The sequence below is a fragment of the Balaenoptera ricei genome, chromosome 6 (assembly GCF_028023285.1).
Source record: "Balaenoptera ricei isolate mBalRic1 chromosome 6, mBalRic1.hap2, whole genome shotgun sequence".
NCBI classification, from domain to species: domain Eukaryota; kingdom Metazoa; phylum Chordata; class Mammalia; order Artiodactyla; family Balaenopteridae; genus Balaenoptera; species Balaenoptera ricei.
The window spans coordinates 85,487,104-85,500,831 of record NC_082644.1 but is presented as its reverse complement, the minus strand read 5'-3'; the positions used below and the strand labels follow the sequence as shown (position 1 = coordinate 85,500,831).

General features: G+C 41.9%; 1 long non-coding RNA gene across 3 annotated transcripts in view; it reads left to right on the top strand.

Moving 5' to 3' along the window:
- LOC132367145 (uncharacterized) overlaps positions 1-13,728 on the top strand; it is a 200,627-nt gene that overhangs the window by 71,169 nt on the left and 115,730 nt on the right. For all 3 annotated transcript variants that reach the window (XR_009503705.1, XR_009503704.1, XR_009503706.1), the window contains 2 exons: positions 10,864-10,999; positions 11,757-11,826. This is a non-coding gene — a long non-coding RNA (uncharacterized LOC132367145). The remainder of the gene's footprint in view (positions 1-10,863; positions 11,000-11,756; positions 11,827-13,728) is intronic.

The window sequence follows — 13,728 nt, the reverse complement described above, 5'->3', positions numbered from 1 at the left end:
ACTTAGGTCGCTTCCATGTCCTGGCTACTGTAAATAGAGCTGCAATGAACATTGTGGTACATGACTCTTTTTTTTTTTTTTTCACACACACACGCTGTATTTTATTTTTACAAGAGATAAATAGACTGACACCAAGCATTGTACATGGATGACCACAACAAAAGCAACAATGATTGCAATCACCAAACACGAAACACACTCATACTATGTCAAAATATTGACATTCAGTCTGGTAATCCTCCACTGTAACAGCTCCTTTAATTTGCAGTGAAAATTGATTTGTATATTCTTTGCCTCTGAGTCCTTGTGGGATTTTTTTTTCTAAATTCAAACAGAAAGTCACAAATATTTTTTTTTTTTTTTTTTTTTTTCACACACACACTGTATTTTATTTTTACAAGAGATAAATCGACTGACACCAAGCATTGTACATGGATGACCACAACAAAAGCAACAATGATTGCAATTACCAAACATGAAACACACTCATACTATGTCATAGTATTGACATTCAGTCCAGTAATCCTCCACTGTAACAGCTCCTTTACTTTGCAGTGAAAATTGATTTGTATATTCTTTGCCTCTGAGTCCGTGTGGAATTTTTTTTTTTTTTTTTTTTTTTAAATTCAGAGAGAAAGTCACAAAAATTATACTCATCCTCATCAGTTCACTCAGTCCCATGTAATTAATTTTTTTTTTCGTCTTGATCTTTTGTTAGCACTTTTATGAGTTCATCAGTTTTTCATTAGAGTTCTGAAAATGCTTATTCATTCAGTTCAGCAGTACAGTCAGTTACCAGAAACCTGTACTTGTCAGAGTCTTTTCCATGAATTTCTTGAAGATGAAACCCTTTTATAGGAACATATTTGCAAAAGCATCAGAGTACACCCAGAACTGTCTGTAAATGACAAAAGACTTAAAAATGACCATGGTTAAAGATTTGATGAAAGTTCATAATAATGCAGTTGACAAGAAAATTAGTTCTTTCTGAGATATACATTTTAAAGTAATAACTAGGATTATGACTTATAACATTATACCAGAACATATAAGATTTTTAGAAATTTCATGTAATGTCTGAAACATTTATATTAACATATTTCCATACAAATAACCCAATGAAAGTTTAGTATTAGTTGTTTTGTTTGTTTTTTTATACTGCAGGTTCTTATTAGTCATCAGTTTTATACACATCAGTGTATTCATGTCAATCCCAGTCGCCCAATTCAGCACACCACCATCCCCACCCCACTGCAGTTTTCCCCCCTTGGTGTCCATATGTCTGTTCTCTACATCTGTGTCTCAACTTCTGCCCTGCAAATCGGCTCATCTGTACCATTTTTCTAGGTTCCACATACATGCGTTAATATACGATATTTGTTTTTCTCTTTCTGACTTACTTCACTCTGTATGACAGTCTCTAGATCCATCCACGTCTCAACAGATGACTCAATTTCTTTCTTTTTTATGGCTGAGTAATAGTCCATTGTATATATGTACCACAACTTATTTATCCATTCATCTGTCGATGGGCATTTAGGTTGATTCCATGACCTGGCTATTGTAAATAGTGCTGCAATGAACATTGGGGTGCATGTGTCTTTTTGAATTACGGTTTTCTCTGGGTATATGCCCAGTAGTGGGATTGCTGGGTCATATGGTAATTCTGTTTTTAGTTTTTTAAGGAACCTCCATATTGTTCTCCATAGTGGCTGTATCAATTTACATTCCCACCAACAGTGCAAGAGGGTTCCCTTTTCTCCACACCCTCTCCAGCATTTGTTGTTTGTAGATTTTCTGATGATGCCCATTCTAACTGGTGTGAGGTGATACCTCATTGTAGTTTTGATTTGCATTTCTCTAATAATTAGTGATGTTGAGCATCTTTTCATGTGCTTCGTGGCTGTCTGTATGTCTTCTTTGGAGAAATGTCTATTTAGGTCTTCTGCCCATTTTTGGATTGGGGTGTTTGTTTCTTTAATATTGAACTGCATGAGCTGTTTATATATTTTGGAGATTAATCCTTTGTCCATTGATTCGTTTGCAAATATTTTCTCCCATACTGAGGGTTGTCTTTTCGTCTTGTTTATGGTTTCCTTAGCTGTGCAAAAGCTTTGAAGTTTCATTAGTTCCCATTTGTTTATTTTTGTTTTTATTTCCATTACTCTAGGAGATGGATCAAAAAAGATCTTGCTGTGATTTATGTCAAAGAGTGTTCTTCCTATGTTTTCCTCTAAGAGTTTTATAGTGTCCAGTCTTACATTTATTTCTCTAATCCATTTTGAGTTTATTTTTGTGTATGGTGTTAGGGAGTATTCTAATTTCGTTCTTTTACATGTAGCTGTCCAGTTTTCCCAGCACCACTTATTGAAGAGACTGTCTTTTCTCCATTGTATATCTTTGCCTCCTTTGTCATAGATTAGTTGACCAAAGGTGCGTGGGTTTATCTCTGGGCTTTCTATCCTGTTCCATTGATCTATGTTTCTGTTTTTGTGCCAGTACCATATTGTCTTGATTACTGTAGCTTTGTAGTATAGTCTGAAGTCAGGGAGTCTGATTCCTCCAGCTCCGTTTTTTTCCCTCAAGACTGCTTTGGCTATTCGGGGTCTTTTGTGTCTCCATACACATTTTAAGATGATTTGTTCTAGCTCCGTAAAAAATGCCATTGGTAATTTGGTAGGGATTGCGTTGAATCTGTAGATTGCTTTGGGTAGTATAGTCATTTTCACAATGTTGATTCTTCCAATCCAAGAACATGGTATATCTCTCCATCTGTTGGTATCATCTTTAATTTCTTTCATCAGTGTCTTATAGTTTTCTGCATACAGGTCTTTTGTCTCCCTAGGTAGATTTATTCCTAGGTATTTTATTCTTTTTGTTGCAATGGTAAATGGGAGTGTTTCCATAATTTCTCTTTCAGAATTTTCATCATTAGTGTATAGGAATGCAAGAGATTTCTGTGCATTAATTTTGTATCCTGCAACTTTACCAAATTCATTAATTAGCTCTAGCAGTTTTCTGGTGGCAGTTTTAGGATTCTCTATGTATAGTATCATGTAATCTGCAAAAAGTGACAGTTTTACTTCTTCTTTTCCAATTTGTATTCCTTTTATTTCTTTTTCTTCTCTGATTGCCGTGGCTAGGACTTCCAGAACTATGTTGAATAATAGTAGTGAGAGTGGACATCCTTGTCTCGTTCCTGATCTTAGAGGAAATGCTTTCAGTTTTTCACCATTGAGAATGATGTTTGCTGTGGGTTTGTCATATATGGCCTTTATTATGTTGAGGTAGGTTCCCTCTGTGCCGACTTTCTGGAGAGTTTTCATCATAAATGGGTGTTGAATTTTGTCAAAAGCTTTTTCTGCATCTATTGAGATGATCATATGGTTTTTATTCTTCAATTTGTTAATATGGTGTATCACATTGCTTGATTTGCGTATATTGAAGAATCCTTGCATCCCTGGGATAAATCCCACTTGATCATGGTGTATGATCCTTTTAATGTGTTGTTGGATTCTGTTTGCTAGTATTTTGTTGAGGATTTTTGCATCTATATTCATCAGTGATATTGGTCTGTAATTTTCTTTTTTTGTAATATCTTTGTCTGCTTTTGGTATCAGGGTGATGGTGGCCTCATAGAATGAGTTTTGGACTGTTCCTTCCCCTGCAGTTTTTTGGAAGAGTTTGAGAAGGATGGGTGTTAGCTCTTCTCTAACTGTTTCACAGAATTCACCTGTGAAGCCATCTGGTCCTGGACTTTTGTTTGTTGGAAGATTTCTAATCACAGTTTCAATTTCATTGCTTGTGATTGGTCTGTTCATATTTTCTATTTCTTCCTGGTTCAGTCTTGGAAGGTTATACCTTTCTAAGAATTTGTCCATTTCTTCCAGGTTGTCCATTTTATTGGCATAAAGTTGCTTGTAGTAGTTTCTTAGGATGCTTTGTATTTCTGCGGTGTCTGTTGTAACTTCTCCTTTTTCATTTCTGATTTTATTGATTCGAGTCCTCTCCCTCTTTTTCTTGATGAGTCTGGCTAATGGCTTATCAATTTTGTTTATCTTCTCAAAGAACCAGCTTTTAGTTTTGTTGATCTTTGCTAATGTTATCTTTGTTTCTATTTCATTTATTTCTCCTCTGATCTTTATGATTTCTTTCCTTCTGCTAACTTTGGGTTTTTTTTGTTCTTCTTTCTCTATTTTCTTTAGGTGTAAGGTTAGATTGTTTACTTGAGATTTTTCTTGTTTCTTGAGGTAGGCTTGTATAGCTATAAACTTCCCTCTTAGAACTGCTTTTGCTGCATCCCATAGGTTTTGGGTCGTCGTGTTTTCATTGTCATTTGTCTCTAGGTAGTTTTTGATTTCCTCTTTGATTTCTTCAGTGATCTCTTGGTTATTTAGTAACGTATTGTTTAGCCTCCATGTGTTTGTGTTTTTTACGTTTTTTTCCCTGTAATTCATTTCTAATCTCATAGTGTTGTGGTCAGAAAAGATGCTTGATATGATTTCAATTTTCTTAAATTTACTGAGGCTTGATTTGTGACCCAAGATGTGATCTGTCCTGGAGAATGTTCCTTGTGCACTTGAGAAGAAAGTGTAATCTGGTGTTTTTGGATGGAATGTCCTATAAAGATCAATTAAGTCTATCTTGTTTAATGTATCATTTAAAGCTTGTGTTTCCTTATTTATTTTCATTTCGGATGATCTGTCCATTGGTGAAAGTGGGGTGTTAAAGTCCCCTACTATTATAGTGTTACTGTCGATTTCCCCTTTTATAGCTGTTAGCATTTGCCTTATGTATTGAGTTGCTCCTATGTTGGATGCATAAATATTTACAATTTTTATATCTTCTTCTTGGATTGATCCCTTGATCATTATGTAGTGTCCTTATTTGTCTCTTGTAATAGTCTTAATTTTAAAGTCTATTTTGTCTGAGATGAGAATTGCTACTCCAGCTTTCTTTTGATTTCCATTTGCATGGAATATCTTTTCCATCCCCTCACTTTCAGTCTGTATGTGTCCCTATGTCTGAAGTGGGTCTCTTGTAGACAGCATATATATGGGTCTTGTTTTTGTATCCATTCAGCCAGTCTGTGTCTTTTGGTTGGAGCTTTTAATCCATTTACATTTAAGGTAGTTATCGATATGTGTGTTCCTATTACCATTTTCTTAATTGTTTTTGGTTTGTTATTGTAGGTCTTTTCCTTCTCTTGTGTTTCCTGCCTAGAGAAGTTCCTCTAGCATTTGTTGTAAAGCTGGTTTGGTGGTGCTGAATTCTCTTAGTCTTTGCTTGTCTGTAAAGGTTTTAATTTCTCCATCGAATCTGAATGAGATCCTTGCTGGGTAGTGTAATCTTGGTTATAGGTTTTTCCCTTTCATCACTTTAAATATGTCTTGCCACTCCCTTCTGGCTTCTAGAGTTTCTGCTGAAAGACCAGCTGTTAACCTTATGGGGATTCCCTTGTATGTTATTTGTTGTTTTTCCCTTGCTGCTTTTAATATTTTTTCTTTGTATGTAATTTTTGATAGTTTGATTAATATGTGTCTTGGCATGTTTCTCCTTGGATGTATCCTGTATGGGACTCTCTGTGCTTCCTGGACTCGATTGACTATTTTCTTTCCCATATTGGGGAAGTTTTCAACTATAATCTCTTCAAATATTTTCTCAGTCCCTTTCTTTTTCTGTTCTTCTTCTGGTACCCCTATAATTCGAATATTTGTGCATTTAATGTTGTCCCAGAGTTCTCTAAGACTGTCCTCAATTCTCTTCATTCTTTTTTCTTTATTCTGCTCTGCTGTAGTTATTTCCACTATTTTATCTTCCAGGTCACTTATCTGTTCTTCTGCCTCAGTTATTCTGCTATTGATTCCTTCTAGAGAATTTTTTATTTCATTTATTGTGTTGGTCATCATTGTTTGTTTGCTCTTTAGTTCTTCTAGCTCCTTGTTAAACGTTTCTTGTATTTTCTCCATTCTATTTCCAAGATTTTAGATCATCTTTACTATCATTACTCTGAATTCTTTTTCAGGTAGACTGCCTATTTCCTCTTCATTTGTTTGGTTTGGTGGGTTTTTACCTTGCTCTTTCACCTGCTGTGTGTTTCTCTGTCTTCTCATTTTGCTTAACTTACTGTGTTTGGGGTCTCCTTTTCGCACGCTGCAGGTTCGTAGTTCCTGTTGTTTTTGCTGTCTGCCCCCAGTGGCTAAGGTTGGTTCAATGGGTTGTGGAGGCTTCCTGGTGGAGGGGACTAGTGCCTGTGTTCTGGTGGATGAGGCTGGCTCTTGTCTTTGTGGTGGGCCGGACCACGTCTGGTGGTGTGTTTTTGGGTGTCTGTGACCTTATTATCATTTTAGGCAGCCTCTCTGCTAATGGGTTGGGTCGTGTTCCTGTCTTGCTAGTTGTTTGGCATGGGGTGTCCAGCACTGTTGATTTCTGGTTGTTGAGTGGAGCTGGGTCTTAGTGTTTAGATAGACATCTCTGGGAGAGCTTTCGCCATTTGATATTACGTGGAGCTAGGAGGTCTCTGGTGGACCAATGTCCTGAACTCGGCTCTCCCACCTCAGAGGCACAGGCCTGACACCTGGGGAGCACCAAGACCCTGTTAGCCACACGGCTTAGAAGAAAAGGGAGGAAGGAAGGGAGGGAGGGAGGGAGGAAGTGAGGGAGCGAGGGAGGGAGGGAGGGAGCAAGGAAATAAAAAGAAAGTTATTAAAATAAAAAATAAAAATAATTATTAAAAATAAACAAATTAAAAAGTAATTAAAAAAAAAAGAAAGAAAGAAGAGCACAACCAAACCAAAAAACAAATCTACCAATGATAACAAGTGCTAAAAACTATACTAAAACAAACAAACAAAAAGGACAGACAGAACCCTAGGACAAATGGTAACAACTATACAGACAAACTCACACAAAGAAGCATACATGTACACACTCACAAAAAGAGAAAAAGGGAAAAAAAAATCTCTATATAAAAAAAAAAAAGGAAGAGAGCAACCAAATCAGTAAACAAATTTACCAATGAAAATAAATGCTAAATACTAAACTAAGATAAAAATTAAAACCAGAAACCAGTCAGTCGTTTACAGCAAACCCCAAGACTACAGTTGCTCCCAAAGTCCACCGCCTCAATTTGGGATGATTCGTTGTCTATTCAGGTATTCCACAGATGCATGGTTCATCCAGTTGATTGTGGAGATTTAATCCGTTGCTTGTGAGGCTGCTGAGAGAGATTTCCCTTTCTCTTCTTTGTTCGCGCACCTCCTGGGGTTCAGCTTTGGATTTGGCCTCGCCTCTGCGTGTAGGTCACCTGAGGGCATCTGTTCTTTGCTCAAACAGGATGGGGTTAAAGTAGCAGCTGATGAGGGGGCTCTGGCTCACTCAGGCTGAGGGGAGGGAGGGGTACGGAATGCGGGGTGAGCCTCTGGCGGCAGAGGCTGGCGTGACGTTGCACCAGCCTGAGGCGCGCCGTGTATTCTCCCGGGGAAGTTGTCCCTGGATCACAGGTTCCTGGGAGGGGAGGTGTGGAGAGTGACCTGTGCTTGCACACAGGCTTCTTGGTGGCTGCAGCAGCAGCCTTAGCATCTCATGCCCGTCTCTGGGGTCCGCGCTGATAGCCGCGGCTTGCGTCCGTCTCTGGAGCTCGTTTAGGTGGTGCTCTGAATCCCCTCTCCTCGTGCACCCGAAACAACGGTCTCTTGCCTCTTAAGCAGTTCCAGACTTTTTCCTGGACTCCCCCCGCCCCCGGCTAGCTGTGGTGCACTAGCCCCCTTCAGGCTATGTTCACGCAGCCAACCCCAGTCCCCTCCCTGGGATCCGACCTCTGAAGCCCGAGCCTCAGCTCCCAGCACCCGCCCGCCCCGGCGGGTGAGCAGAGAAGCCTCTCAGGCTGGTGAGTGCTGGTCGGCACCAATTCTCTGTGTGGGAATCTCTCCGCTTTGCCCTCTGCACCCCTGTTGCTGCGCTCTCCTCCGTGGCTCTGAAGCTTCCCCTCTGCCACCCCCATCTCAGCCAGTGAAGGGACTTCCTAGTGTGTGGAAACTTTTCCTCCTTCACAGCTCCCTCCCCGAGGTGCAGGTCCTGTCCCTGTTCTTTTGTCTCTGTTTTTTCTTTTTTCTTTTGCCCTACCCAGGTACGTAGGGAGTTTCTCGCCTTTTGGGAAGTCTGAGGTCTAATGCCAGCGTTCAGTAGGAGTTGTTCCACATGTAGATGTATTTCTGATGTATTTGTTGGGGGGAAGGTGATCTCCACATCTTACTCCTCTGCCATCTTGAAGGTCCGAGCTATAAAGAACTCTTAAAACTAAATAGTAGGGCTTCCCTGGTGGCGCAGTGGTTAAGAATCCGCCTGCCAATGCAGGGGACATGGGTTCGAGCCCTGGTCCGGGAAGATCCCACATGCCACGGAGCAACTAAGCCCGTGTGCCACAACTACTGAGCCTGTGTGCCTAGAGCGTGTGCTCCGCAGCAAGAGAAGCGACCGCAATGAGAAGCCCGCGCACCGCAATGAAGAGTAGCCCCCACTCTCCACAACTAGAGAAAGCCCGCGTGCAGCAACGAAGACCCAACGCAGCCAAAAATAAATAAATTTATTAAAAGAAAAAAAAACTAAATAGTAAAAAAAAAAAAAAAAGAAAGAAAGTGATGCTCAATGTTGAGTGAAGTAGAAACGCTTGAGCTATCTTGGCAGATAGTAGAAGGCTGAGGAAAGTGGCCAAGGACGAATGACTATATTATGTGAGGATACAAAACATATCCATTGATTGTATTCCATGAGAGAGCTCAGGAAACACACCATTCACCAAGGCCATCAGGAACGCACTGGTGAGAGTAGCACTAGCATCACAGTGGTGGCTCTTCTCTACAGGTCAGGGCTAATTGTAGGCGAGGTGGTCGCAGAGCTGAGTTCATGAATATCCATGGGGATGAAGAGCTTCATTGTAATAGAGGCCATAATAATTGTAATGACCTTCAGGGTCTGAGGGAACAGCCAAGGGACTTGAGCTGCATGGAGTTGTGGAGAAGGTAATAGAGCATGATGTCCCCAGGAGAAAAATAGGTAGCAAAGCATGGCAGGTATATACTATGATGATTTCCCTAGTTCTTTTCCCAAAGGGACCTGTGGACGTTTACTTGGTTGATTGTATATTGGGAAAGGGAAGATACCCAGACATTTTTAGGCCCACAGTCTGAGTTGACATTGATACCTGGAGACCCAAAGCATCAGCATAGTTCTAATAGAGTGGACCTCCAATAGGCCTACAGGGACCACATAATAAATGAAGTCCTTGCTCACGTCTGGCTCCAAGTGGGCCTGCTGGGTTTGTGGATACACTCAGTGGTCATTTCTCCTGTTCCTGATTGCATTGATATAGTTGCATGTTAGGGTAGCCCTCATGTTGGGTTCTTAGTCTGTGGGGTAAAAGGTATAGTGAGGAAGGCCAAGTGGGAAGCTTTGAAATTGTTGCTTCATCTTCCTTCCTCTCCCAGCCACGATAGTAAATCGGAAACAATATCACATCCCTGGAGCACGACTGAAGACTATTGCTGGCTTAAACAAGCAGTAGCCTTCGTCATAGCTCCTGTGCCAGATAGGATCTAATTGCTAGAGTAGATCAATAAGGCTTCAGGTACATGGTATATGGCCATTGATCTGACAAAAGCATTCTTTTCAGTTCCAATCAGAAAATAGAGTCATAACAGTTTGTATTCATGAGGGATGGCCAACAATATTCTTTACATTTTGGCCTCAGGGCTATGTCAGCTTTCCTACCCAGTCATAATATAGCTTGATGAGATCTGGACTGCTTGGGCATTCCACAGATCATCACACTGATCCATTTCATTGATGGCATGCTGATGTGCTCTAGAGGATGGGAGAAAAACCCTACAAAGATTCAGGAACCTGCCATTTCAGTGAAGTTTTTAGGATTCCAATGGTCAGGAGTATGTTGGGATAGCTCTCCAAAGTAAAAAACAAATCACTGCATCTTGTATCCCCTACCACAATGATGGAAGCACAGCACCAGTAGTCCTCTTTGGGTTTGGAAAGCAATATTTTCTACAACTAGGTTCATTGCTCTGGCTCACATAGAGTGACCGAAGGCTGCCAGCTTTGAGTGAGACCTAGAAAAGGAAAGTCTCTGCCAATAGGATCTGGAGGACCCTATGGTGTTGGAAGTGTCAGTGGTAGGAAATGATGTGGTATGGGCATATGTTAAGCTCCAGTGGGACAATCACTTTGCAGGCCCTTGGAATTCTGGCTCCTGCTGCCTCTGAATATTCAACCTGTCAGCAATAGAGACCAATGCTGAGCCCTTGATAGGGCACTTTTCCTTGAGGAGACCAACCAGCTACTTGGTGGCAAGTCAACTGCTTTGGGCCTCTCCCACAATGGCTGGGCCAGTGGTTCATCCTCACAGGAATATATGACTTATTTGGGGTATGGGTTTGCATTTCCTACCTGTAATGGCTCAGCCAGCATCACTGTTTAGGGGCTTATGGAATGCCTGATCTATAGGCAGGGATTCTCACACAGCTTAGCATCCAAACATGGGAGCCTCTTCATAGTGAAGGAAGCGTGGAGTGGGCCCATGATCATAGGTCCACTGGTCATATCACATACTATACCAGCCAGGGGCAGCTGGTCTCAGAAAATGTTGAATAGCCTTTTAAAGGCACAGCTAAAGTGCCAGTGTGTGTATGGGAAGAATACATGGCTCTGGGAAGCAAGGGGTACAAACAGAAGTAACCCCACTTACCATTACTCACAATGACCCAGTGGGGGATTTTGTACTTCCTATCCCTGCATCTCTGAGCTTTGTAGAGTTGGAGGTTCTGATCTCTAAAGAAGGTGTACTCTTGCCAGGGGACACAGCAAGGATCCTACTGAACTATAAGCGATGGCTGCCACCAGGGCATTTTGGACTCCTGTGTCCAGGGACCAGCCTGAGGGAAGAGCCACCATATTGGCAGAAGTAACTGACCCTGATCAGCAGGAGAAGGTAAGGGTGTTTTTACCCAATGGGGACAGGGAGGGAATATGTGTGGAATCTCTGTGATGCAGTTGGGCATTTCCTGGTATTTCCTTGCCCTCTTGAATGGACACACACAGCAACTCTAGTCTGAGAAGGATGTGGTTACCCACAGCATGATTACCTACTTCAGGAATGAAGGCTCAGGTCACACTACCAGATGAATCAACAAGACCAGCCAAGGTGACAGATGACAGTGAGGGGAATTTAGAAAGGAGGAGGCAGAGTATGAGTACCAGTTGTAGGCCTGAGATCAGCAGCAGTGATGAGGGCTGTAGTTTTTTCCACTCAGCGGGCCCTTCCTTAGGAAGACAGGCCCCATGGAACCATGGAGGAGCTGCTCCCCAGGCCCCTGTGGAGAAGGAGATGTGTGCGGCCATGGGAATGTGCCTCTTAGATCTCCTACTGGGGGCAGCGTAGTTGATGCCCCACCTGCTCTGATCTACATACACCACCACATTTGCTCTGAGGCCACGGTTCCTGTGGTCTTTTTCCAGACAGTGGTGGTACACAGCAGGCCCATTCCTGTGGGACAGAGGACGCCTCTGACAGATGATTTTGGCCTGAGGATTCTACATCAGCTTTCAGATACTCTCTGAAAGCTTCATGGCATTCTAAGGCCCCTCCTACCTTCCTTCTTTGCCTCTCTCCTTCTCACGGGTTAGATGTGTGTCACTGTCTGGCAGATCTCAGCCTTCTCTAGCTTTCTCCCCATTTTTTTCCACAGGCATTTCCCCCAGTTTCTTGCAAGTCTAGTCTGATCTTGGTGTCTACTTCTTGGATCTGAACTGACACAGGTAGGTAGAAATTTAGTCACTTTATAGATGAAGAAACTGTGCTTCAGGGAGGTTGAGTAACCTGCTCAAGGTTATATAACCAATAAGTGGCAGAGCCATGATTTAAATCCAGGATCATCTGGCTTCAAAGCCCATGTGCCTAGATTTTATATTTCTGTTTTCCTGCTTCTGCGGTTTCTGTTAGCTTCGTTCTCCCCCAGTCTCCTGGAAAGGCTTTTTTTTTTTTTTTTAAATTTTATTTATTTATTTATTTATGGCTGTGTTGGGTCTTCGTTTCTGTGCGAGGGCTTTCTCTAGTTGCGGCAAGTGGGGGCCACTCTTCATCGCGGTGCGCGGGCCTCTCACTGTCGCGGCCTCTCTTGTTGCAGAGCACAGGCTCCAGACGCGCAGGCTCAGTAATTGCGGCTCACGGGCCTAGTTGCTCCGCGGCATGTGGGATCTTCCCAGACCAGGGCTTGAACCCGTGTCCCCTGCATTGGCAGGTAGATTCTCAACCACTGCGCCACCAGGGAGGCCCTGGAAAGGCTTTTGAATATTCTAGTCTGTCTCTACCCTGCAAAGGCAGGAGGACTTATGAGTACTACACTTGTAACAGAATGTGAAAGAAAGAACATTGTACTCTTGGGGTCAGTTACAGTTCTTGGGTTTAAAGAACCCACCTGGGAAGGAGAAACTAAGGGGACAGGGTTGCTGAACTTTCCCTCCCTTCCTGGAGAGTCTTTCTGGAGAGTTAAACCATGAAAGTTCAGAGTTTTGTTTTATAAGAGAAACTGTATGCCTTTATACCCATGATCTTACTAGTAATTGTCCCTCCTTTATGTCCCTCATCTTCTATGAATTTGTGAGTTTTCCTCTTAATTAAATACGACACAAAATTTTTAAGGAGTGAAAATCAAGGGCTGTGTGGACTTTGTGGCTAGGCACCACCTGTGGAATTCATTCACCCTTTCCTGATCACAGTTTCCCTCACTGCCCTGACCTCAAGGAGATTGTGCTCTTTTACCATGCGGATTCTCATGTGGACATACGGTTTTTGTGAGATTCTCTATCGAAAGCTGGAATATCTGAATGAGATGTTAGTAAAGGATAACAAAAGGAAAACCAACCTAGGGAGTGCTGTCTGCGTATTGCAGGCAACATGGCTTTCAAGTCAGATTTGTTTTCAGAGTCTGTAGGATGCTTTCCATCCCTGGACAGCTCAGCCAAGGTCTTCCCTTCCTGGCCCTTTCCATTAGGTGAAAACCACTACCTTTTACAGGAGTGAGGCCAGATAGCTGTCTGCCTCAGGGCCCACCTTAATTGTTCTGTTTCAAATAAATTGTTCCCTTTCTTTTTTGAGGACCCTTGCTTACCCTAGATGTTTGACACAGGGAGTCTCTTCACCCAACTGCTGAAACTCTATCCCTTTCCAGTAAGGATGCAGTTTCCACAGCGTATCATAATTTAACCTCTTCTCCTTGCCCATCTTCATCTTCATCGTCATTCTCATCTCTACTGGATCATTCCCATATTCTCATCAGCACACAAGCATGCTGTGATATACCATCTTAACAAAAAACAAACCACAGAACTACAAATCACAGAACTACAAACCACAAACAGTACAGAAATGTACTCTATTCTACAACCATTTTCAATTTATGACTCTTTTCTCTGTTCTCCTTTCTAGCATAACTCTTATCTGTTTCCAGTGCCTCTCTCCCCATTTTTTCCTGAACCTACTACATCAATTAGACTTTCATTCCTGCCATTCCACTGAGAATGCTCTTGTGAAGGCCACCAGTGGCCTCCAGTTTATGAAACTCAGCATTTAATTCTAAGTCCCCATCTTGCTTGTCCACTAGGCAATGTTAACATAGTCGATCACTCCTTGGGACCTTCAAAACGATGTTCACTTGACTT